The sequence below is a fragment of the Rhea americana genome, unplaced genomic scaffold (genome assembly GCF_003343005.1).
Source record: "Rhea americana isolate MKP2758 unplaced genomic scaffold, rheAme1 scaffold_12, whole genome shotgun sequence".
Taxonomy (NCBI): Eukaryota; Metazoa; Chordata; class Aves; order Rheiformes; family Rheidae; genus Rhea; species Rhea americana.
Window position 1 is genome coordinate 1,622,257 of NW_028185261.1, and position 25,811 is coordinate 1,648,067.

At 35.2% G+C, this 25,811-nt stretch overlaps 1 protein-coding gene across 4 annotated transcripts in view; it reads left to right on the forward strand.

Moving 5' to 3' along the window:
- TFPI (tissue factor pathway inhibitor) overlaps positions 1-25,811 on the forward strand; it is a 91,542-nt gene that overhangs the window by 23,071 nt on the left and 42,660 nt on the right. The gene's annotated exons all lie outside the window — the stretch shown is intronic.

Sequence of the window (25,811 nt, forward strand, 5' to 3'; positions counted from 1 at the left end):
ATAGCAATCTGAGTCATGATAGATCAAGTATGATAGCTGAATCTAAACCCTAGAAGAATAATAGACCTTGATACACAGGTCATACTGCCTGTTTTCATTAAAGTTGTGAAGCGTATGCAAAGAGGCTACATTTGATGACAACTCCTCYAATGTCATGGCTTTTGTGTAGGGCATAATGCACTTAGAAATATTCTTATTACTATAAAGTCCCCCTTTCAATAGCTTCTTTAAATAGTATCATTCAAGTTCTTGTTTTTGTCTGGGTTTAAAAAAGCTTGTCAAGTGTCAGAGAGCAGTTAGTGGCCTTTACTGCTTACCCTGCTCTTACTTCTTTATCTGAAGAGTTAATTTTCTCTATTACTACCAATTTGTTATTACTTCTTACTATTGAAATATATGACAGTCGCGTAATCAGCCAAATATTAGAAAAGAAGACTTAGGGAAGAAATAGTCATCAATCACCACAGTTTGTTACCACCTTTTATGCCCTGCTGCTCTTGCTTTTGAAGTGTTACAAAAGCCAGAGTGAGCACTTTGCTCYGTAAGTGCCATGGAAAGACATTTCACAATAGTATGCTTAAAACTGACTTACTATGAGGAAACCAGGTTTCCAGGGGAACAAGTGAGTAGTAAAGAAGCCTTCTAATCCCAAAAAKATCAATAAAGAGAGCTTGGCAAAAATAGCTGATTTGCAAAAGGAAATAGCTTGCTTGTTTGTCATGTGTAGGTTTTAAACTTTTTGCAGTGTCATGAACTYGCCAAAGTTAATGACATTTTCTTACATTTTCATTTTAAAACTAAGTCTGCAGATARTGTCCTTTAATGTTTAGAACAAGAGCTTGCATTAACTCTAGAAATGGCATTGTCTCCATAGAATTCATATTCCATTTTAAACCTGTTTGTCTATGGTATCTTACTACATTTTAGTTGCATTAMATTTTACTTAAAACTTTTAGCTTCTTCCTCATGGCTAAATATAAAATCTGGGAGATGGAAAAAATAAAAATAAACCACGAGTGGTTACTTTTTGACCAAAAGAACATACTTGGTGAAAGAATGGCTTGCTTTTCTTTTTGTGAAGTACTCTAATATAAATAATTTTCCTTTTTGCGTGAACTCRCCTTCCAGCCTACTACTCTTCTCTGAATGTTGTTTTATCAACTTTGCAATTAAAAGAAAGCTAGAATAAACAAATGGCAATTCACATACTATTTTTTTAACCAAATAAACTTCCATTTCTTTTAAGAACCTAACATTATTATTTAGGTTTGTTATGGTGCATTCATGAAAGGTACAACTGTGGCTTGCAGTGCATACATTACAGGAGGAGGGAAGGGCAGTTTGGCAGAACTTYGGTTCTGTGACTGCTTTTCGAACGGAGAAACTGGATTCAGGTTACTTCCCTGTTATGTCTTATGCTGTTCAGTTATTTTTTATTATGTGCAGAAAACTTTGTTCGTGACTATGCTTGTGTAATAACCTGCCAACATTATAAGCATTTTATTATGTTCTCCAATTTTTACTCTCATATCTTTTATAAAAGGTATGCTCACATACCCTTTACAAAAATTAAAGATAAATAAGGTACTAAAAGTTATTTATTTTCTTACTGTGACTTTTTTCTGAAGTTTTCTAATTTCCAAGCTCTATTCAGCCTTTTAAAATCATATGTAAAATTTTAACATTACAGGAAATGGTTTAAACTACGTGTCTTACCAGAAAGTATATTCATGATTGCAAACACTTCAGTATTTTTCTATAAATAACCCCTAACGTGGAATTATTATGTATTTTTTTAAAAGGGAAAGTATGGAAGCATCTGGTGTTGATTATAATGTGTCCAAATGTTAATTATGCCTGGCACAGATTTTCTTCTTTTCCATTGTGTTTCTGGAGAAGCTAGTTAGTTCTGCTCCGTTTCCACTATCTGGGCTGATGTCCAGAGAGCTATTATTCATAGCTGCATTGTCATAATTTATACTAAATGGCAAAAATTATGAACATTGGAATGAAATGTGCAAYCTGAAAGAGAGATTCTTAGAAACATACTTGTGATTTTTTGTTTTCTTCCTCCCCCCTCCCCCCCCACCGTAATACTTGCACTATATTCATGGTAGCCAGAATTTTAGGTTTTTGTTGTTGTTCTGGGGCACTTTCAGCAATAAAAAAAATAAAAAAAAAGATATTTTGCAGCTTCAGTCTTGGAAACAGAGCTATAAGACATGCAATATGAGAAAATTGGTTATAATAAGTACTTGAGGAAACACCCATAGTGAACTTGAATCTGATTTCTGGTTTATCTGTATTCTTGACTGAAATAAATCTGCTGCTGAAGCAGTGTGTGCTGCTGAAGCTACACGTCTGACTAAAGTAAATYTGCTTACCAAAAGGACTATCTATCTGCATGGGTAGCTTTGCTACTGTGTTACTTTGTGACTGTCACTTTTATTTTTTCTGGTAACAATTGTATTTCAACACTGTCTATATTCATTTAAAGGAAATGTATTTAGATCTGTGACCAGGATTGGGAAATGGATTCCATCTTTTCAGAAATAGAGACTGTATGAGACAATTCTTTAGCTGCAGCTACACATGGATATTTCAGATTTTTGTCCCCAGGTCAAAATGTTGTTATAATATTCTGCTGTACTGAAGGAATATTTAGTATGAAACTGAATGAATGGAGCATAACAGAAACCTTCAAATGAAATGCAGTTTTCAAAAATCACCTAACTTTTGCATGGTTCTATCCTTTTTTGTATAAATAAACTGCTAGGAGACAAATAGGAGGTATTCCACAGTGGAAATTGTCTCTTTATTTGGAGACAAGTATGTTAWACTTTTTGAAGAGTTTTTACTGATAAAAACACAATCGCTATTCATRTGTAGGAACACTGCAAAACGTGGCTGAGCGTTCTAAGCATTTGTACTAACAAACTCAATTGTGCTTCGTATAGGATTGTTCCGTATATTGTCATTTGGGAAGAACAGTGCAATTTCTGGCTTTCTAAATGAGCAAGAGATGAGAACTGACGTTGTCTAGGTCTYTGAATGTATCTCAAAAGTTACTGATGCATGAATTTTTTGAGTAGCTGACGTGTTACTATGCCAGTGCTTAGAGAATTTTATTTTCATACTTTCCAGATGATCTTGTAGTGGGTGCCTGGATTTTATGTACAGCTTAAGCTTTTTTTTTTTTTTTTTTTTTAAGACAAACTAGTGTCTTGGATAAGCTATTTAATGCATTATAATACATTATAATGCATTCGGTATGAACAATAAAATAAATATTGTAGTATCTTGCTTTAAAAACATACCTGATTATAGCTGTTATAGCTGTGGTACCACTTGAGCCAAGAAGAATTGTTTATTTCATCTTTTGTAATCATTCTGCATATTCTGTTACTTCTTGTCTATTTGACATGTATCTTGTCAAGATACATGCAATACATAATACATATAATACATATAATTATACATTTGGTAAAAAAATCTTTCTAGTTTTGATCAAGAATGATCTCAAGCAAAAAGTGAAAAGGGAATAAGCTAATTTCTCTTCTCCTTTAAGAAAACGGAAGTTTAAACTGAGAATATGGAAGTGAGTTCTATCAAAGGAAGGGAAGCCTTTTCTAAATCTTTTATTGAACAAACTTAACAGTATGTCCATCCCYGTTTTCTCTTAAATGATATGGTAAAGACTTGTTTAAATTGCATTATATTTGGGAATAACAACTTCTTCTAGAATCAGTCACTGAATATGGGATATATGATGCCCCTTAATTGTTTTTCACTTTATGGGAATTTCTCCATATCCAGAAAAAGACGTCAAGCTTCCAGTCCACTGTAACACCACTAAAAAGAAATCCACTCTAACAAGCCATGAGATTTTAAAAGTGARCCAACTGAACAGAGGTCAAAGCTCAAGATAGTAAGTAGTATATGCATAAATGAAACTAAGGCACTGTATTTCCCAAAGAAACTTAGTCAAAATATTACATGAARAAGCAGAGTTTGTGGGTGAGGGTGGATTGGAGGCAAAGGAAGAATACCCATTATTCTGGGTGATAGTAGTTGAGCATGGTTTGTAGGCATTCACTTTGTAGCATTCCAATCAAGGATACTATTCAGTATATAGACAATAAAGCAGTTATTAAGTTTCTAATTCAGGTGGTGCCTTTGGTGAGGGAATTCTTGCTATTTAAGTTGTTCAGGCTTATCTACAAAAGCAGCTTCTCTGGAGTGAGGAGAGCAACAAGGATGTGCCCTACCCTCTTGCAGAACAAACTATTCAGAAGGAAGAGGGCAAAGGTATTTGGAAGAGTAGGAAAGGGCATTTTTCAGTAGCACTTTTTTCTCTAAGGTGATGAAGGTGGAGACAAGTCTCCTTTCAACTGAGTACCTGGATTTGTTTCCTCTCTCCTATGTCTGAATGTTTTAATCCTCCCCCAGCAGATGGAAGCTACCTGCTGCATGAAGAGGTATGAATAAACGAAATGAGACAACTCTTCTGCTATAGTAGATTGGTAGCATGCTTCTCTTAGTTCAAAACTGATTAATTGCTGGTTCAGATTCAGATCTTAACATTCTATTCTGTGACTTAACCATTCGGAGGTGTTCGAGATTATTAACAGGAATATTCAATTTCCGTGGCAAAATCTCAATTTTATATTTTCAGTAAAATTTGTGATTACTAACCTGCCCTTAGACTCTGACCCCACAGTGAGCTCTGCACTGACTGACCACTGCATCTACACAGGAAGAGAAAGAAATATATTTATCACAAGCCATTATGTGCCAGATGAAGGTATAACATTCAACTTTCACTTCAGGCAGAAATACTGATGAGAAGATATCAACTTTCATTGTCCTGGTCTACATGTATATCGACAGCATATTTTGTAGCATAGCTGGGTACAATCTGAACAGAAACGGTAATAGAATTAGTTTTAAGATGTAGTTGAGGACTCCAATGTTGCCAGTGTAGTCTGGTAAAATCAGAGGAATGTTCCAAACGTCTTATCTAGCAGGAAATACTCAGATTGCATAAGGGCTGTGGGGACTATATAAAGAGAAGACATACAGAATATTATTGTGTAAATGTAAGCTGTGGTGGCAGAAACTGCCAAAGCTGAGCTGAAGTGTAACTGGTAGGAAATAAATGTTTTGAGCTTTCAGATTGCATTAGGAGGAATTATCTACCACGTTTTTAGTGTCCATGTTCCACATTGACCTGAATTCAGTTTCACTTCTGACGTGATGGCTGGCAATCCATGCCAGGCCCCTGGCCAAGGAAGACAGGGCTTTCATGACCTGCATTTTCTATGGCAACTGCCATTCTTTCCAGTTCTTAGAAAGTGTCTTGTATTTCTCCTTTTGATTTTCTAACTCTAACCCAAACCCTAGCCAGAGAGGAAGGCAAGAATCTCTATAGTGTRTCTCGTTAGAGAATTGCGTTTTCATCCTGTAGTGAATCTCCTTATGACTCTTGTTCTTGGTGCATGCTCCACTCCTCAACACAAGCCTTTAGTTTACTGAGGGGCTGGGAACTAGCTTAGGTTCCCCAGTAAGTTGCATACAAAATAGAGATAGACTTTTTCTGCACTTGCTTTTCTTTTTGTCACAAGTCTACCCTATTTCTTCATTTATCATCATCTCTTCTTGAATCCTAACAGTAGTCCAAGGCAGACAGGGATGTAAAAGGACCCTTTCTTGTTGCAAAAGGTTTACTAACTCTTTAGAGACATGTGCTTCCATTTCAGTTCCCTTAGGAATCCTGATCTCTTTCTTATTATTCATCTCCTTACCTTCCTGTGGAACCTAAGGTACCCTGACGCAGTTGCTGGTGACCCATGCCAGACTTTCACCAAAGGGTGTGTCAAGAGACACTGGTCTTGCTGACCTCATTTGCTTTAGAAGTTTCCAGTCTTGTCATCTTTATAGTGCCACCTGAATTTCTAYGTTTTCATTCTTCAGCCCTAACAGAGGCATCGGCACACAGCTTTTGTCTTGATGCACAAAGCAGAAAGTGAAAGTTTCACATTTTCTTCTGTTAAGTGATTTATATCCATTCTGTGGTGAGCTGCAAAAAGGCTTTTGTGTGTGTGTATGTATGTATGTGCTAAGAGATACTGYGATATCTGATGCTTAGGGTTTTGGTAGAATAGGTAGTGCCAGTCACTGTACTTGTCATAACTTTCATTATTATCTGGCCATTGGTTGGGGAGGAAATGGGAGAATGAAGTTGAAAAATGAAATAGAAATTGTACTGTAATAAAAGTCAAACTTATGTTGCTATATGCTGAGGATTTTATCTTGGTCCATATAAAATAGCTTGGAAAGAAATTTCTGAAAGCTGACTTCATAATAAGAGCATCTTTTTGGCAACCAAGAGTACAATACTCTTTTTAGAAAAAAGATGCATGTGGTGAGGATAATCAACCACTAAATCTATTTGTGAAAGTACATTGCTTACTCTTCATTAACTTAAGTCTTTAAATAAAGATCTGATATATATCTTAAAAATACCATATGGCCAGTAATTAAATTTGATGAAAGAATTAATAAAATCTTGTGGTCAGAATTATACATAAGGTCAAATTAGACGGTCAGAATTTTCTTCTATCTTTTATAATCTTAGTCAATGAATTAACCCTAGATAATAGAAGAAAAAATAGRAGCTGTATTATTTGCTTTAATTGCAAAGTGGAGGAAATACATTCTTCAGAATTTAAGCATGATTTTTTTTTTTGAATATACGACGCAGTAGAAGAGTTTGTAAGATAATTTAACAGTGGGAGGGCATAATAGATTCTTTGGCTTGCAGCCCARATCTGATATTTAATCTACGAAAGATGCACCTTATTGGGGCTTTAGCACTCAATCTTGCTTTCATTTTAGTTAATGAGAAAAATCTTACAGGCTTTCTTGGGGCAAAGCCATTTTTTTAGCTCCACAATGCTGGAACTGACTGTCCTGAAGGCTAGCTGGTTTGCTGCAGATAGACCCATCTGCTTGTGGCTGCAGGGGCCCAGGGTCTTCAGCAAGAATTGCTCACATGCTTCTATAATGTTTTTTTTTTTCCACTTATACGTTTGGTCATTTTCCTATATGAGGACCATAAAGAAGAAACAATATAGAACTATTACACACCAGGATATATATCTGCCTCCAGCAAAATCATTAAGTTATCTCAGCGATGGCAGCCTTGTGTTAGTGAAAGTAGTGACAGTGGAAGGTTTTTTTGGAGTGTGAAATTCTCTCTCCCACAATGATGAGACTATCCATAAAAAAAGAAGACGACGACACCAAGGAGGGATGCCCTTTTATACTATTTTTGCTAATGCTTTAACAATTTTAATGATGCTAATTGCTCTTGACAGTTTTCCTGTGTTGTTGTCTTCCACTTGTTTTAAATAACCTTTGGGCTTTTACAACTTTTTATGTTTATGTAATAGTAAATTAGTTTGGTATTCTGAGTTTTTCACTTTTTCTACTGATATTGTTGCTAATGTGAAAAATGACAGATTGAAGCAAAATTCATAGTGTGGACAGCTGATAATGAGAAAACAGATTCAATGTGAAACTRGTGCTATTATTTGTGTTTGTTTTTCATTTTCTTCATGTTGAATATCTGTTCCTGCAGATTTGTTCTTTCAATTTATGTTATTTTTGACATGCTCAGTGCTGTCTTTTTCTAAGAAAAGAAATGCAGGAACCTGCTTTGGAACTTCTACACATTCCTGAAGTGCTACTCTGTCTGCATCATTCTGGATTTTCTRATGTATAGCACTTTATATATGGATTTCATATAGCATAATACATGGCTTGATTGTCCCTTTATGTAAGCTATCCTTTCCTATGCTTGATTTTAAGGAATTTGTTATTATCTCATGTTCTTCATGGTAAATCTTGAGGTGATTCAGTTTCCAAACAGAGTTCATTTGTTATACCACTAARTAATATTTTTTTTCATAGGGAAGTTGTTGATTATTGAGGGTGAAGAAAAAAATCCACTTGGCTTTATAAGCTTTCCAAGACCCTACACTGGTGCACTGTCCAATAAATGCTYGGTATTTCCATTGAGAGTGGAAAGTATGCTGTCCAATTACAGGTTGAAAGTGTGGATCATAAGATTTTTAATTTCAAGGCCTTCATGCTCTCAATTTGACATGCTTACAAACAGCTTTATGCAATTGTGGCTGTTTTTCCTTTCTTTAGGGCTCTGAGTGGTGGGGGAGGCATAATATTTTCTCCAGGTTACAGGGATCTCAGTTGGAGCTACTACTCTCATGGGTTAAATGTATGATTTTTATTAGGAATATTAAATAATTTTTATTTTCCTTTTGATACATATGTCACTCTACACTATTGCCTAACTAAGAGACGTCTTTGAACTGAATGTAATCTTCCAGCTTCACTGAAGTAAAATGGAAAGATATAACTTCTAAATAACTTTCAAAAAAAAGAATTCTGAAGTTTTTTCCCATTTCTTTTTTCTTTTTTTTTTGTCTTAGAAAGTAGCTGTTGCATATACAGTAGATGGTACTTTCTGTTACAGTCTAAGCTCAAGTAGTGCTCAGATCAAATAACAAGTGCTCAGAACTCAAATGCATAGTCTGTATCAATTTAGCTATAGCATATTTATGAATCATGTGGAAATCCACATCACATTTAGAAATMACCTAAACAATATAGTGTCTGTCTGTATGTTGGAAAGCAGAAGGCTTGCATAACTGCATTTTTTTAAATCTATTTTTAATATTTGGTCTACCTTTTACTCATTGGCTTTCTAGAACTAATGAACATTTTTTTTTGTCAAAAATCAGATGTGCTTTAGGCCTGAGACTCCAGTTAAAATGATAGAAGGTAAAGACAATGTTGATGGTTTTCAATTTACACTGATAGCGTCTTCAGTACATTCACTGACTGCTTRAAGATTGAAATGTAAAAGTATATGGGTCTAGATGTTAAGCCTTGCTTTCAAATTCTGGCTCTTATTCTTGACTTTGTATTTTCTTCATCATAAAATAGCATTAGTAACTAATTCTACTGTACTTTAAGTAAATCAAATGCTGAAATCATTTGAGGTGATCAGTGATCTATGGACAAAATATAAAGGCCTCTTTAAAAATGGACCTCAATTAGCTGATAGTTTATTACTTTTTTTCCAAATATCAAGGGTTTTATAASTAATTCAAGCTTAACATTTTGCTTTAGAGTTAATTTCAAAGTCTAGTGATGCTGTAGGTAAAATCCTGAAGTTAGCAATACAAATTGCATTTTAATAAGAAAATTAGATTCCAGACACTGAAACACRTATTGAAACTCTGCGAGCTGAAACTTTTCAACTGAACTCTATAAAATAGTAATGATAAAAGACAGGTGACCCAAAAAGTTCGTCCTGTGAGCGTGAGCTGCAAGAAATTCTCTTTGTGTTTGTGCCATGCCCTTTGTTTCCTAAAAACTATGTTTATTCTGGTTTTAATTTCCAGGCTCGTTATTATCTCTAAGTTTTATAAACTCTTTATTTGGTCATATTTGTTTATGTGTTAATTTCAATGACTTCTTGGCAATTAAATGAAAAATCATTAACTCTGACAGTTAGAATTATTATTGTCAAATAAAAATACCCAAAAAGTCTTCTCAGAAAAATCCAGGTGGTACTGTTTTATTATCCCATTGGCTTTATTTTCGCTTTTAATCTGTGGTTAAAGGCTGCTGTAGGTATTATACAGTTACTAACTGCAATGAAATGTTGGTGCTCTGGACTTGTGTTGCTGTTGAGTTGTATTTAACATACTATTTTATCTTTTCCAAAATGTTTTCTGTTAACAAGGTTCTAGATTTCCATTGGTACCAATTCAAGCATGTGACATGTTTTTCTAGTGTGTTGCCTGTTTTATTAGAAGTGTGGGGGGATAAACACTTTTTCTATCTCTGTATGTTTATTGATGACAAAAAAGTGCCATAGTCAGGGGAACTGTCAGAACTGTGAAAGGAATTGTCCCTCCTCCCCGCCAAAAGGAACAAGATTCATGTCAGATGATGTGAGGAAGTATCACTACAGTAGTTGGTGTTTTTGAAACAATACATACTCAGTGTTTTGTAGCATTATATRACAAAGATATCATCCATTTCTAGAGAACTCCTTCTCTACTAGTGTTAATATTGTACTGTGTTTGTTCTCTAGACAAGTGTGACAGCTGTAAATGTCATTATTTGAACTTCTGTCAGAAAAGAACAGACTTGGAAAAGTATTGAAGAGACAATGGAGAAAGGAAGAAACAGAAATAGAAATATGTAGGCTGTCAAGTTATTCCCTAAAAACTAGAAGAAGAATTAGAACCTATGCTTATTGCAGCTTTTGTTACTGATAGATACAAATGTCTGACAGAATTAATATTCTTGCTAAGGATACAGTGGTAAAGGAGCAGTTAAACAGTCCTTACGGCACCAAGATTAAAAAGGACAAGGTTATCCATTAGCAAGAATCTATGACTCCTTTCAAACCAAAACTAGAAGTACTCCTCCTCAAATTCTCTGTCTGTTTAAGAGCAGTTGTTGCTGTGAGTGGAGTAGGAGAGTCCTGCTAGGGAGGAGCCTGTTTATGGTCTGACCTATGTTATGAACCATGTACTGTAATCCACGACTCTGAGGAAGAGGAGCCTCAGCCAGTCAGTAAACTACTCTTCTCCTGATTTAGTGCCTCAGCATTAATGAGGCTTTAAAAATAGAAATTGTGTTGTAGAACTGATCATATCTTAGTCTTGTAGGAGAGACATTTTAAGATACCACACTTGCTATCCATAAGTTTAATCATTCTGTGGCAGCAGGATTTGTCAGTATCTTCTCTTTTGTTAGGGCATGCAGTGATGTTTTTTTATTCATTGTTTGATGATCACTGAGACTCACTGTCTAGTTATCTTTAGTTAAAAGCCTAGCAATTAAAACATATTTCTCTCTGATCATAAAAGAGTGTAAAAAATTGCCTGTTGGCCAAGCAAGCTCTTTTAACACTGATCTTAGTAATTTACTCTCATTAATAGTGTCAAGCAACAACCAGTGAGGCTTTGTCTCATAAAAGTGATGTTTATTGAAGTTCACAGTACCCTGTACTTAAACAACTRTATAATGGCTCTAGGGAAGAGTTAAAAAATTATCTTTTAGCTTGGTTATATGTCAATAATGTAGTTCTTCATAACTAGCCAGCAATGTGTGTACAGAATGTGGGCCTGGTTCTCAGCTCTGCATTGCTGAAATAGAGTAGGTATATTTACATAGTCCAGTGTGGTTTTTGGAAATGAATAGCATATTGTTCCATTGAGAGAGAAGTTCTTAAAGTTTCTGTCTCTCAAAGCTCCTTCATTTCTCCAGAACTGTGTCATTATGGAGCTCCCTTTTACTTTGCTGGAGAGATTTGGGGCACAGAAGTTGCTTAATGCCTTGGTCACCAGACACTTCTCATTCAGCATGCAGCAACCAATGCATAGACTGGCCCTGTCCACGCTGACAGAGCTGATTTGATTTGCTTAAGACTACTTTCATTTACATCACATTTTGTCTGCAAATAAAATTGCTTATTAGCAACTTTAATTTGCGTATTACAAGATGATTGAAAGCTTATGTACAGTTTTTACTTTCAAATCATATTAATGCAAAGTAGTCCTGTGCTGTACTTTGACCCTTCAGGATTATTTGATTCTGTTAACTTCTTAATCCCTTAGCAATTATACTTTATACCCATCCTGRTATCAGTGGTTATTTTCTTCTCCATTTTTTCTGTCTAATAATTTTCTTGTCTTATAAAACTTTGCATTATATAACCAACTAGGAGAGMCTGTGCTAGTAATTAAATAATTGTATCTCACTAAAATTGAACAAGGTTTGGCTATTCAAAGTCCTGAATTGATACACAGATTCTAAAAAAAAGCTTGTGCTATTCCTGCAAGCCTTTAATGTAGTACACTTGAAAAGGTTATTTAAAAATAAGTGACATCAGTTAATCTAAATGGATTCTATTTAATGATATTTTAACCTGCTGCTACTTAAGATATAGTGCAGCATGTCTGATTCCTTTTTTAGTTGTATCAGTGCTTTCCTGCTTTTACCCTGGTTTTCTGGAAAGACTTCTCTCTTTTGTGGAAGTTTACTCAGTGTAACCTCGTAAAATATGGCTTATCTCTTGACTAACGGGCTTGGATAGATACAATTCAGACATTTGAAAAAAGCAGTCATGAACTATAGTGTTTGCTAACTAGGCAGAAAGAGGAGGAGGACTTGGGAATCRGAGAAATTTATTCCTCTGTCTCCTCACTTTTCAAAAGTGAAACTATAGCAATACAAATGTAAGCACTCGCTCTCTATCTGGTTGTAGAAAATACAGTGAAATCTGTTGTTCATCTATTGCTTATCATAAGAAAATAGGCTATGGTCAAAGAAAGTCTTTTTGCTTTATATGCTGCAACAGCCATAGATAAAAAGGACATCTCATAAAAAGTAAAAAAAAAAAAAAAAATTYCTTCTTTTCAGGTATGTTTTATTCCCTGTCTACTTGCAGAGAGAAAGCTTCTTTCAGATATAAAAGTACTGGCAGGAACAGTTACCAGCAGTCATTGTACTAAGAAGAAAGATACACTACTTTGTAACTGGAACAATATATTGTCTTTGTCAGCTAGCAAATACACAGGCAAATAAAGCAGTGATCCATGGATTGATCCTGAAAACACAAATAGGTGATAGTCTCATTGGCTTCAGTGTTCATTCAGAATTTTCTTTCTGTTGTGTAGCTTTAGATGAGACACATTCCATCTTACAAGATGAATTTGCCTTAATATATATTTCAGGCAAAACCTTTTATTGTGTGGAGTAGGATTTGCTGGTGTTAGACTAATAAACAATTGTTTCGTTCATATGAAGAGGTTCTAGTGATTGAACAGAATAGATAATAGAATATAATAGTGAGCTGGAAAGATCTAGAACACCCTTCAAGATGGAAGTGGAAACCTTCCTGAGCTAATTTTGCAGCTGATTCTTCACTAGGAAGATCTGTAAAATAGTTCACAAAATTTTCTTTAGTCATTCTGTCAGAAATATGGAGTTGTCATTATCTCTCTCCGGACTTTGAATTAATTTCAAGGTTTGCTTATAAACTCTCAAAACTGTAGAGGCTAGGGTCTTGTCAGGAAGACCTGTATTTCTATAATTTCTCTTATTCCCTAACAATATCCATTCCCTAAACAGAGTTTTCTTGGATCTGTTTTATTGTGGGTGACAATTTTGGTGACAGTTTTTCTTAATATTGGGGAAAAAAATGGAAGAAAGAGTCCTGAGGAGAAATGATACCTCACACTGTGACCAAAAATTGCCTTCAAACAGAATGATCTCTCCTAGCATGGATCACTAAACATAGGCCTGTCCTGTATGAACTGTCACGTAGAGCTCATGGAAAATGACATTGTAGAAAGTGCTTTATAGAATGGAGTTGTTCATGCAGAAAGTCGCCTTTGTGGGAAGAACTGGTGGATGTTCCATATGTGACATTTTCATATATATATTTCATATATATTTTTTAAGATAAATTATAATTTGGGGTCAGTTTACAGTCAGTCGTGACATCCTGCATGTTTCCTGTGACAGCTTCAAAAGATTCAGCATATATAAACAGAACCATTTTTGAAGATGGGAGTCTGTTCTGTATAGAAAGCATTAACCATGTTGCAAAGGCTTTAAGAATATTGTAAAGACAAGCTTAGGAGTAGGGGAGATGAGCTTTATATAATTTTCTGGTGATAATGATTGAATGAATATATATGAAGCGACCTGAGAGTAACCAGTCTATTTGCAAAGAGATATTTAGGTTCCTTTAAAAAGTTTTGTTCATGATTTCAGTGTGTTGGAACAACGCTCTTCCTGGCACTTATTAGTACTTACCTGGCACTTCTGGTCTGTGCAAGAACCCAGAAGCACAGTGCTGCAGGTGTACAAGTGGACATTTAGAAAAGAAAAGTTAGTTGACAAAATTATTTAGACTTGAAAGATATGCACATTTGAGTGAAATGTCAGATGTACCCAATGTTTTTTGAGTGACTGTTAAGCCAACCATACATGTTTGCACACATTTACACGCACAGAGAGAATCATGATATGAAACACACATACTAGTTGACTTTAAGGTTTATTTCTGTACAGCAGATCAAAATTACATCTCAGTTCATAAAGACAGAAGTATTAGTAAGTAATCATCATCTCACTGCTGAAGTAATAGTCATTACTTTACAGCAAAAGGCAGTGCCAATTAGCTTGGACTTCCAGTCTCATCCCCTGCCCCCCGACCCTGATTTTTTTCAGTTAACTTGCTCAATTATTTGTGTTCTGCTTGCTTAGTTGACCATTCCTTATAGTGAGCTGCCTGCTAAGACAAGCGACAGTTTTCYAGATTCAGTGTGACCCATTGGGTTTAGTTTCACTGGCATGAGTCTGGTTGTGGTGCAAGTGATGATTTGTTTTTCTCTCTAAAGTTGTTGCACCAAACTTGAGACTGAGCCCTTTGTCAGGCCTTGTTCCACCTCACAAACTACACGGTTTCGACTTTAAAGTCCGCATTTGTGCTTAACTTAGGGAGAGTTTAGTCTGATGATAGCCAATCAAGATGTAATTTACTGAAATAGCATTTTCCTTTCTTAAAAAATAATAATAATCTGTGTGTGTGAGCATGCACTTGATGTTCAGCAGTTCACCATCCACTATCAGGTTTATTTCTATTCATTTTTTTTTATTGTATATATAAAATCAGATCTAATCTGAGCTCCTAGCTGCAGGCTAGATCTTGGCTTACAAATGAAATGTCTGATGTTTCCCCATATAGTATACCAGACAGATAATAGGAATAAACATTAAGTCTGTTTAAACTCTACAGGCTACTTAAGGTCAAATTAAGCCAAGGGAAGAGCAGAGTCTTAGTATTTTGGAGTATTTGGAGATTTTGTTTTGTTTTAATCTGCCAGAGTAATAAAATGCAAAACCACTAACATTTGCTTTTAGAGCAACATTCTTTCAGATCAGAAGTGGCCAGTTAATCAGAGTTATCCTTTAGGTTTTTAAAAAATTACTTTAGCTGAACGGGCTATAAAAACCTCATGGAAATTCTTAGTGAAAAGTAAGCAGCTGAATGAAACGTATTCTGTTTACCACTATGTTTGTAATGATATAATGTKAGAAATATTATATGTTTTCAAAATTTTGTAAGATGTTTTTCTACAGTATTGTTTGAGTCTGATAGTACTGAACAGTCAACAAGAAGATTACTACGTTTTCTTTTTGTCTCCCTGCGGTGCACAGTTTCAAGTAAGGGATATTTCAGAGAGAGATGGCCTATCCTTTACAAACTAACTGTGGTTTCAGTGCTGCTGCAGCTCTGTTTCTATCATTAATTGAAAGATATATGATTTAAAACAGTACAAATATTTTAATTTTTTTGTCTTTGTCATTAGGTACATTAGACATTATCAAATTTAAATTAGAACACAAATTATAGCACAAATACCAGATTGACAACAGCCAATAATGAACTGTCATTCAGAAACTCATTTCATTTAATTTTTGTCTACTGCAGTAATGTTCTCTGATCTCCTGCTTGTGTATCTTTCACTCAGTAGAAGCACAGCAATAGGATAGTTACTTCTGACATATCTGAGATATCTGTGTTGTTTTTTTACGCAGTGTCAATGTGATGATTTTCCACTAAAACAATGTATTAAGTCCTCCTGAAATACGTTTACTGTTAAGATAAACTGAATATGTTTATGCATTATGTATACGTTATTTACTATTTCTGAATGGCAAGGACTGCTTAAAACACACTCTATTTGGAAGTGACAATTACAGCCTAGCTTGCGAACAAATTATTTCTTCCTAGGTTATTTTTAAGCAGTTGAAACAGCAACAGGGCAACTTAAGTTGCCATAACCCGAATTCAAAGTTCTTATGTTCATATTCACTTGCCATAACCTGAATTCAAAGTTCTTATATTCGTATTCACTTGACCTGCTGTCCTCCTCACTTCATATCACATTAGGAGAAAGTCATAATCACTATTGTCTGAGGAAAAAAAAAAAAAGGCCAGGTTTCCTATTGCATTGAGGTCACTAATTGTCCTTGCACAATCTAATTCTTTCCTTCATGCCACAAAGCACTCCGGTGACTGTAAGAATCCTTTATTCAGCTTAGGTATCAAGTATTGAAAAGAAAGTGTTTCACTACCTGGATTATTACAAATAATTCATATTAAGAGCTTCCTTGAAAGAAGGTACAAGCAATCTCAACTTGGTTGTGTGAGGGTTATTCTGTGAAAGAAACCCATATGCTTGCATTGGAGCAATAGTTATCCAGTGTAGTAGAGCAGGGTTTTGTACTATAATATCTGGACTCTAGGCAATCTTTGCTATTCTGTACTGTAAGAAAGCAGAAAGAATGACCCCTGCTATCCTACATGCTGTAAGGAAATCAAATAAGCTGTCAGGTTTCTGCCAAAGTTTAGAGAAGATTTGTATGGTGCTGGAAGGAGATTGCAGAGGATCAAAGGAAAATATGGAGTAATTCTTAATCTTCTTTTCCCAGGAGCATCCAAGCTTCATTAAAAAAAAAAAAAAAAATCCTCTGCACGCACTGAAGTGATCTAATTCCAGGAAGGTGGAGGGAGACTTCAACCCTTGATCCTGCTTCACAATGATATTTAATCAAAAAAATGCATTGTTAGAAAGATTCACAAAATCAGCATCAGAAGGAAGTCTCATATGTAAACAAAATATGTGTATACCTCCTCTTAGTCTGCAGTCAAATAGTTCTACACATATAATGTCTGCTGAGCTCTTCTCTTACCTACAGTTTCCTCTTACCTACAGACATTTTTTTTGCTGGTTATTGTAATATTAAAAGAGTGGGATTAATGGTCTGAGTAACGCTTAATTGTGTATTTTCTATCTTGTAATTTCTAGCTGTTATTTGCAGTGGTCTTTAGCTCACCTCTCTTTATAATTTAATGGTATTTTGTACTTACTGTCTTGAGACACCAAGTAAATGTTTCATATGTACTGGCATTGACTTAATTCACTCCTATGAAACAGCTATTATGGGTAGATTTTCAGTTGATTCATCTCTCCAGTTACCAGTATAATGTGTCTGAACTTGCTAGGTGAAACAAGAAGGCAGTAGCAAGTATAATTTTATAGTTAAATATTTTTCTGCTTTTAAAAGTACTTTGTTATTATTACTCATGCTTTTAATTAAATGCATGCTTAAGGGATTTTGGCTGGTTAGCGTCTCAGATATTTACTCTTCACTGTAAGAAGATCAGTCCCAAAAGGAAAACTCTTGTGAAGGCATTATGTTCCATTTCCTATCTCCTGACACAGGCAGTYGTGCAAAGAATCCATTTTTGTGTTGCTTTCTGTGTGTACTATGAAGCTGTTGCACATRAGAGATGTTCTGAATGCTGTATATGAGTTGAAGTCATTTCCCTGTTAAAGAAAGAACAAGTGATATTAATAGTGAATAATTTGATGAATAGCAGCCATCTGTGGTAAGTCTTATCTTATGAGTTTGCATGGGGTTTCTTGTCTCAGAGCAGCTGTGAGACATCCTTTATTAGTATTGCATTATGAGTTTCAGCATTACAGTGTACAAAATATTCTTTGACATAGTCCTCTCTTGAGTGAGCATCTTTGAAACAGTATGATATTGGACTTTGAAGGTACTTTGATTTTTGCAGTTTTAAGCTGTTACTTCCCTTTTTCTTGAAATAGAAAATTTTTTGATTGAATTTTCGTTAAAAAATAAAGTATTATTGACTTGTGTGAAACTAGTATCTAGACAGAGGCACAATGACCTGACTGGAGAAGTCACAAGAGACATATTTCAGTCTGGTGCGATAAAGGGACTTGCTCATTCAGGACTGAGTACTGGAAATAAATATGGATGTGATGGACGTTACCTTATAGTGGCATTTGGTATTAATCATTCACATTCTATAAACATGTAGGAACTTCCCACTGTTCTAGATACTGTACAAATATCGAAGAACAATGAAAATTTTTAAGTGGTTTACAAGCTAATATTTTAAGGTAAGTGAACTGAGTGCCTGATTTAAACCAAAAATGCCTCACTCTTCCTTACACTTGAATAAGATAATAGCTTATAGCTCTGAAACTTTAAACCAGTTAGATTCATAAAGTCCTATTGGATTGCATTCTGAGGTTCTCCAGAATTTGATAATAAAATTTATTTAAGTGGTTAAGTTGTAAGTTAGCTGTATTTTGAAATCCTGCAAAACTGTTAGTGCTTCATGGTTTCAGAGAAAAGCTGCTAATTTGTGCAGTCTGTAACTAAGTGAAACACTAGCTGAGCTTGATCTATTTTTAGCATGTAAAAAAATTGAATGTTGAAAAATTTTGTGAAGTTCTGTATTTTTATGTATTGAATTGTTTTACAAACATTTCTTGAAAACCTGGTTGGAACTATTCTGATTTTTCTATTTCCACAATCACRTACTTGCCTGAACTGATGGGAGTTCTTTGCTCATTTCCCTTCTCATCACCTGTCTCCCCTGAGACATAGGAACTCTGATGTTTAGACTTACTACCAATCAATTACTAAYTGATTACGTGTTCCCTATTACTCAAAAGAATAGTAATAATACTGGAAAAATAATTTTTTGTCACACTGCTGGGCAGCAAGAGTAGTGCTGGGGATGGATTAATGTTCTGTCATCTGGGAAACGTTCGTTGTTCTCAGGATCCTGCAGAGCAGGAATGTGGCAGAAGGCTGAAAATTGTTCTCTACCTTTGAGGAGTCAAGAACGCTGTGTGAAAAATCATCCTCCAGTCTCTGATGAGCATGTGCACAACAGTAAGGCTGCCATGCAGAAACAAATTGCCTATTTTCCTGGGGCTTATCGCTTGTCATGAGAACACTTCGAGAGCTCCTTGAACTTAGAGATTTCCTTTTAGATACTGGATAGCAGCTGAGGCTTATGTAGCATTTCCTAAACAGATTTTTCCCCGTTCTGTATCTCCCAAAGGAGCCTCTTCCTTYGAAATGAAATCAGACATTTTGGCATTCAGGCAACATCTGCCTCTCCAAATACCCACCTGATTGGCTGCGAGCCAGCAGGGTGTCAAATGTGAGTTGGAGAGGAAGTGGTCAGCCGCAGGGAGTGCAGGTCTTTACCACAGTGGTTGCTGGTGATGCTTATTGGGTTTTTTTTAGCAACTTAGGAGGTCTGGAAAACCAGTTGCCTGCTCGTCTGCCTGTATTGTCTTTCTGTGGCTGGTTTAGACATTAGGAGTGGGCAGATGAGAGAACATATAAATGACAACCAGGGCAAGGATRCTGAGAGTCACACTTGGCAAGAGGGTAATGGCACAGTGTGAGTTGAGGGGACAGAAGGAAGTAGATTTGTCACTGCAGCAGCAAAGGATGAGGAGTGGATGCAGGTTTGGCAGAACTGTTGGTGAATGCTTCATTACTGGCTGCTTAGGCTTCCCAGAGTTGGCAGCAGCTCATGATGTCCTCAGTTGCCATCTTCTTCAGTCATCCTCTCAAAATACTTTTCTGAAACTCCTGTTGCTGCTCCTTATGTCATAGTCTGAGCATCTTCTGTACCTTCTGGATTTATTTCCCAGTAATACCATACAGCAGGACTCAGTCTCAGAGGCTGTGAGAAACTATACTTAAAAAAAAAAAAAAAAAAAAAAAAAGACTTATAAAAGATGACTTGGGTCCTATTCCTAGGAGCATCTGTAACTAGTGGTTCCCAGTCAAAGTCACAGATAGCAAAAGTAAGTTTCAGTCCTGTTCATCCTTTGTCATGACAAGGGAAATATAGGYATGAATATAGCTTTCTTAGAAATCAGTAGGAACTTCAATGGATATGAAGTTCTTCACTTCTGGTTGCCTGTCTAAAACCAAGTCCTATTTTATTTCTTTTAATTGAGGGTTGGAAATGATTAGATAATACTGTGTCAATGTACTTACAGATGTCAATAACTTTGGTGCTGACTCAGTATGTTTTCAAAGGGGTTTGGAAGAGTCCCTGTGAGAAAAAAGAGCCTGGCCTCATAAGCTACTTATGCACATGCTTAATCTCTTGAATTGTGCAAAGTATAAACATGCAAATTGATGTTTCCTTCAGTGCTTAGCTTTTTCTCTGGTTTGTTAAGGCAAGGGGTAGGTATTTTATTTCTGCAGTAATTAATACTTTAATTGTAGTTTTATATAAACCTACCATGAAAATTATTTTGAAATGTGTTTTTAGAAAGGTTATGTGTGTGTGTCTGTGTGTATACATATATGTAAAATACATAATAAAAATATTCTGGTACTGATGTATGTGTGTACATATATGTATATATGTAGTACTGGAATTATATATATTAAGTATATATACAAATGTGTTTGGAAATAAAAGTTAGCAGCGTAGAAAGACCAAAGAATGGACACACAAAATGGAACCAGAATCTTGAAATTAAATGAAAACTCAACTGATAGATTAATCTACCTTTTACCTCTCAGAGCACAGATTTATCCTAAAGCCTGAACAGTTCTCAAAAATTTTTCTGTAACAAAACTCACACTGATGTCATCCTGACCAAGAATTAAACTCATTAAACTTAAGCTTTTTTGTATAAAAGATAAAGGATAAAATACTTATATTTGACTCCTTTTTCCAGATAAAATATCTAGGCTTTTAGTGCTGCAACAGTGACATCCAGTGACTAAGCCACTTAATGCTAAACTTGAATTGCGTTTGGAGTGAATTGATGCTTGAAAAAAGGACATTGATGGAAAATGAAGCTCATTTATTAAGGCCCTTAGAAGATTAATTGAGAGGATAGATAGTTACTGCCTGAGAGTGTAAAACATGAGTAACTATTAATCTATAGGAATGATATACATACTGGATTAGCTTTTATCTGATTCAGAATTTAAAATAATTTTGTCCACTAAAGCAATTTGTTTAGTGAGATTATGCAGCATTTCATGCGCTTTTTTTATTATTTAACAATAAAAACAGAATTCGTCTGGTAAAACATATTTTATTTTGCTTTAAATATGATCTATCTCAAAAATAAATGCAGACATATGATGGAAAGTTCTTTAAATGTTTATCGAATGAATGAAATAGAAACACCAAAACAAAAGAAGAAATACTTCTTATGAAAGGAAGATGACAAAATGCTTACTACCATTTCAAAATAATAATTTTCTGATTACAGTTTAATTGAGTTTCATTATGAAACTGATTTTACACCTTATAAAGCTTCTGGCTGTAATGACTTAATGAGTAGCATCCTGACCCCCTGCTTTGTCAATTATTGAAATGTTTTTTCACTTGGACTGATTCTTGGAATCTTTGTATTATTTGAAATATTGTATGTGTTCTCTACTTTCTGATTAATGCAATCATACTATAGAAATAGTTTGTAGACTTTTAAAAAAAGGTGATAATAGGAATTAATTATTTAAGATCTGAATTTTAAAACATGCTCCAAGTTGCCAGCTCTTTTGTTGTCAAGAAATTGATGAATAAGGAAGTAGGTTTATGAGTTATGTAAACTCATAAAGAGAAACAGAAAAACTGAGTAAAAGTTAAAAGCACAAATCTTACAAAGTTCATGAAATGAATATTGTGATGTGTTTCCTTGCTCTAGGCTCGATATTTCTTCTAGATCTCTGCCTCAAATTCCTGAGAAGTGAAATAATAGCCTACTGCCATTCGGGTTTTAAAGACAATACATATGGACTGAAGGAACAGGAAAATTAAAAAAAAAAAAAAATTAGAAAGAAATACCTGGCCATTTTTAGACTACTGTTGAAAGTAAATCTACCTCTTAGCCCAAAACAATTGAATATATGCCGCATTCATCAAAAACGTAGTTCATAAGCAGACCCTGCTCACTGGAGAGAATGAAGAATCAGCACTCATGATGTGCATTACACAAGTATATGCAGTTTATCATAAAACTGATCCAACTGAAGTGTAAATTAAACAAGAATTCTGGTTCAGCTCAAAGTTTTGCAGGGGAAAACTTTTTCAGACTTGCTGTTTTGTTTTGAAATTTTTTTTTCCTGAGAAACAGCTTTAAAATAATAGTACTTTTAAAAGACAAGCAAAAGGAATGATGATCTAGTTTAAAACAAATATGACAGTTTCTTACATCAAGAGCAGAATCAGTGTTTTGACAAACAGTACCAGGAAAAGAATGAAGATTTAATTCTTGGTCATATTGGTTCTCCCTGCTTGTTTTAAGCAATCTAAATAAATATAAATTGCTTCATCTATTTTCTTTGAATAGTTGGATAGGTATTTTTCTAGTGAGAGATAGACACGTACCCATGTTTTCTTCCATGCTTTCTTTGTCTTTTCCTTGCCTGATTCTTGTGGTGGGAAAAACAAGAAAATAACCCGTGTCTCCATATTTTTTGTGGCTGGAATCACTGTGTGTGACTAAATGAGCATAGCTAGAACTGATCAGAAACTGGAAATACTTTTACCAATACATACAAAAATTCAGTTGCATAGAAAGACATATTTCCACTGAGAATTGTTCAGAGAGAAATATCACAACAAATCTTAGTTGTGACATAACCCTAGTAATTAAAAATGTAAGCATRTTGCTAGTATTGTATAGGGAAGCAAATTTAAAGAATGCTTAGTTAACATTCTTAGAGTGGTACACCATGCCCTCCAGGACTTAGACTAGCAAAGTTACTGTAATTTAATAAAAGAAAAACCTGGAGTGATCATGGGTACTTCCAGGATAAGTGTCTCTTTGTGCAATAGGTTGACTATACTATTTCATAATTAAATTTCTGAAAATACAGTGCGTTTAAAACTCTGTAATCTGCTCTCGACAGAGTAGTGTTGTGTTTTGCAGTATGTCAGTACTGGATTTTGGTAGAACATAAAAAGACAAAGAATGTTCAGCTTATTTTTAAAATGGGTGAGGTGTTTTAGCCCTAGGTTTGATGGAGAATGACTTAAGAATTCAAATTGTTTGCAAGAACAGGCACAGAGGCATCAGCTGACTGCAGAACTGGCGCAGTTTTGTTGTGCAGGACAGAAGATTGATTTCAGGAGAACCAGTTGCTTRAGAAAGGAGAGCAGAATTTGGAGATCAGAAAGTCAGATGTTGAATGTTTTCCTTGCTGTTTTTCAAAATAGTTGAGATAAGGGTAGTTTTTAAACCAGTAGGTGATGGATCTGATTATCAGTTTCTTCTCACTGTAAGCTTAGTGGGGGCCAGCTGAGTAGGCTGGTTGTATTTTTCCTCTAAGGTTAGCTCCTTGTGAGAATTGAACAATACCTATATTTTTTCCCCAGTTAAGAACCAAGTAGAAGTATGAAGTTGATTTAGTTTGCTGAACCTAGGAAACTGGAAGATCTTGGCCTCTGGGAATGGTTTAAGAAGTTAGTGCAAAAATGAAGTGGCATCACTAGGGGGCAACAAAACATCACAAACAACTATACTATTAAAGGACAATGCAAACAATGTTGCTTCTTCACAGAGGGGCTTCTGTAATGACCTGAAGGAGAGGTTTTTAAGCTCKTGTGTTTTTGCAACTGTGTTACATAATAATTCTTATCTCAAGATGATGGAGTTCCAAAAATTGTACATAATGTATATATACGCACACACACACAAAACTTTTCCTATATTTCTGTGATGATTCATCTGCATTTTGGCTCAGCAAAAACAGTAACAAGATAGGACATCTGCATGTGATTTGCTTTCCTCAACTTCGTGTATTTGGCAGTAAGGTTAAACATAACRCATATCTTGATAAAGCTCATCTCATTTGAACAAATAAGTCAAATATCTTGAAGATACCAGTGTGATTCAAGGAAGTTCTACTGTCTTTCTGTGTTTTCAGTCTGTGGATTACTAGCATTTTGAAAATTGTAAGCCTTTCACCATTAGGATTGTTATCCTTACTTACATACTTTATGGAGACCCAGTAATCAAGCCAGTGCTCCAATTTACTGCTGATGGAAAAAGTGGATGTATCATCAGAAAGACCTCCCCAATGAGAACTATCTGTTGAGAATCTGGAACTGAAAGATATTTCTTCTTGGCAGACATTAGGTGCTGTATCTTGCCGAGCAGTTTTTATTCATTCTTCAGATTGCTAGTGATGCTGATCTCTTACATTGATGCATCTTCCATTTTTTTCACTCACTGGTCTCCCAGTCTGTGGGTAGCAATTCCATGTGGTGTCAGAAGGCTAAAAACTAATCATCTCAACTATGAACTTTTCAGAGCCAAATCTCTTCTGAGTATTTCTAGGATAYGTGGCAGACCATTTTTTTATTATGTCTCTATTTTATCTTACTTTAGCTGTATTTTTGCATGCATCTGTTTACTGAGTTACACTGCTGAGTTATGCASATCATAAACAAATGGAGCTGCAAGTCAAAATTATTTTGATAGAAATGCAATGTAAGGTGCCCTTACGTCAAATTTTTTTAGGGAAATTCTTGGAGGTAAGAGTGATCTGGAATGCATTTAGTAGCACTGACCTCAACTGCTATCCCTCAGACCTTTCTGCTGGGCCTTTCCTGCCTTAGTCCAATCTGTACTGCTCTGGGGTTGTAATCCCATGTTAGAGGCACCTGTCTTTACAAGTTGACTGTAGAAGGAGAGTCATATAAATGCCCTCTGGACCTCCTTCTGACTGTTAAGCCATTTCAGAATAGGCCAGCAGAGAGCAGCTGGCAAAAAAGCTGTAATATTAGGTTTGTACTGTTTTTACTGCATATTAGTGTAATCTGTAGAAATCCAGCAGAAATTAATAGCTAATCTGTTGCTTGTAATTACTATAAATAGTCTTTTCTTGCACTGGTTCAGTAAAGTGTRTAGTTCCTGATATTGCTTATCTGGCCAGGGCCTGATTCTAGGCTGACCTCATAAATCATATGACATAATAATCTTCCAAATTGTAATCTTTGTACAGATGACTGATTAATGTAACAAATACTATAAATCAACAGGTAGAAAGATCATAATGATAATGTCACATACCACAAGGTTAGAAATTCCCAAAGTAAGGATTTTGGGGTTCTGTAGAACAGCAATAAAACTTAGTAAAAATAGCTACAGTTTGGTGAGGTCTTAAGGAGAAACTAGGTCAGTGAATTCTTCTGTGATTTGCAAGTTACATGTTTCGAGACACTCCTGTATGATCTTAGAAAATTTAAAATGACTAGTTTTATATCTCTCAAATTGCATCTTTCTGATCTGGAAAGCCACCTAAAAATTTAACAAGAACAGAAAAAGCCCTCTCAGAATTGTGGAAATTTTTTCCAGTATGGATGTTCAGCTATTGCCAGCTGTCTTTTTAGGTCAGGCCAGTGGTGAGTGTGATTGTTTAGGCTGACAGACCATCTGATGTTCATAGGTGAATTAGATTGTCTGACCCTACTAAACRTTCAAAACAGTTTTGCTTCCACCTTCAAAGTCTGCTTCCAGTTTCAGTTGCAGTCTGTTAGGTTATAGTGATAATGCAACTGAATCCAGAGATAGACCATTCTGGCATCTAAATTAGGAGGACTGAATGTGAAAATGAGAGCAGTAGCAGAAAAGAAAACAAAAACACTCATCTCAAAAATTAGATATTGTGTCCTTTGAACTTTTCTCTTGAATATGTGTTCTTTATACACATGGTAGAATTTTTACGCTCATTCAGCCCACATAAAGTGCAATGTGACTTAAAATAAAGCAGCTGTTCTCTAAATGCCCTATMGAGTGGAACAAATC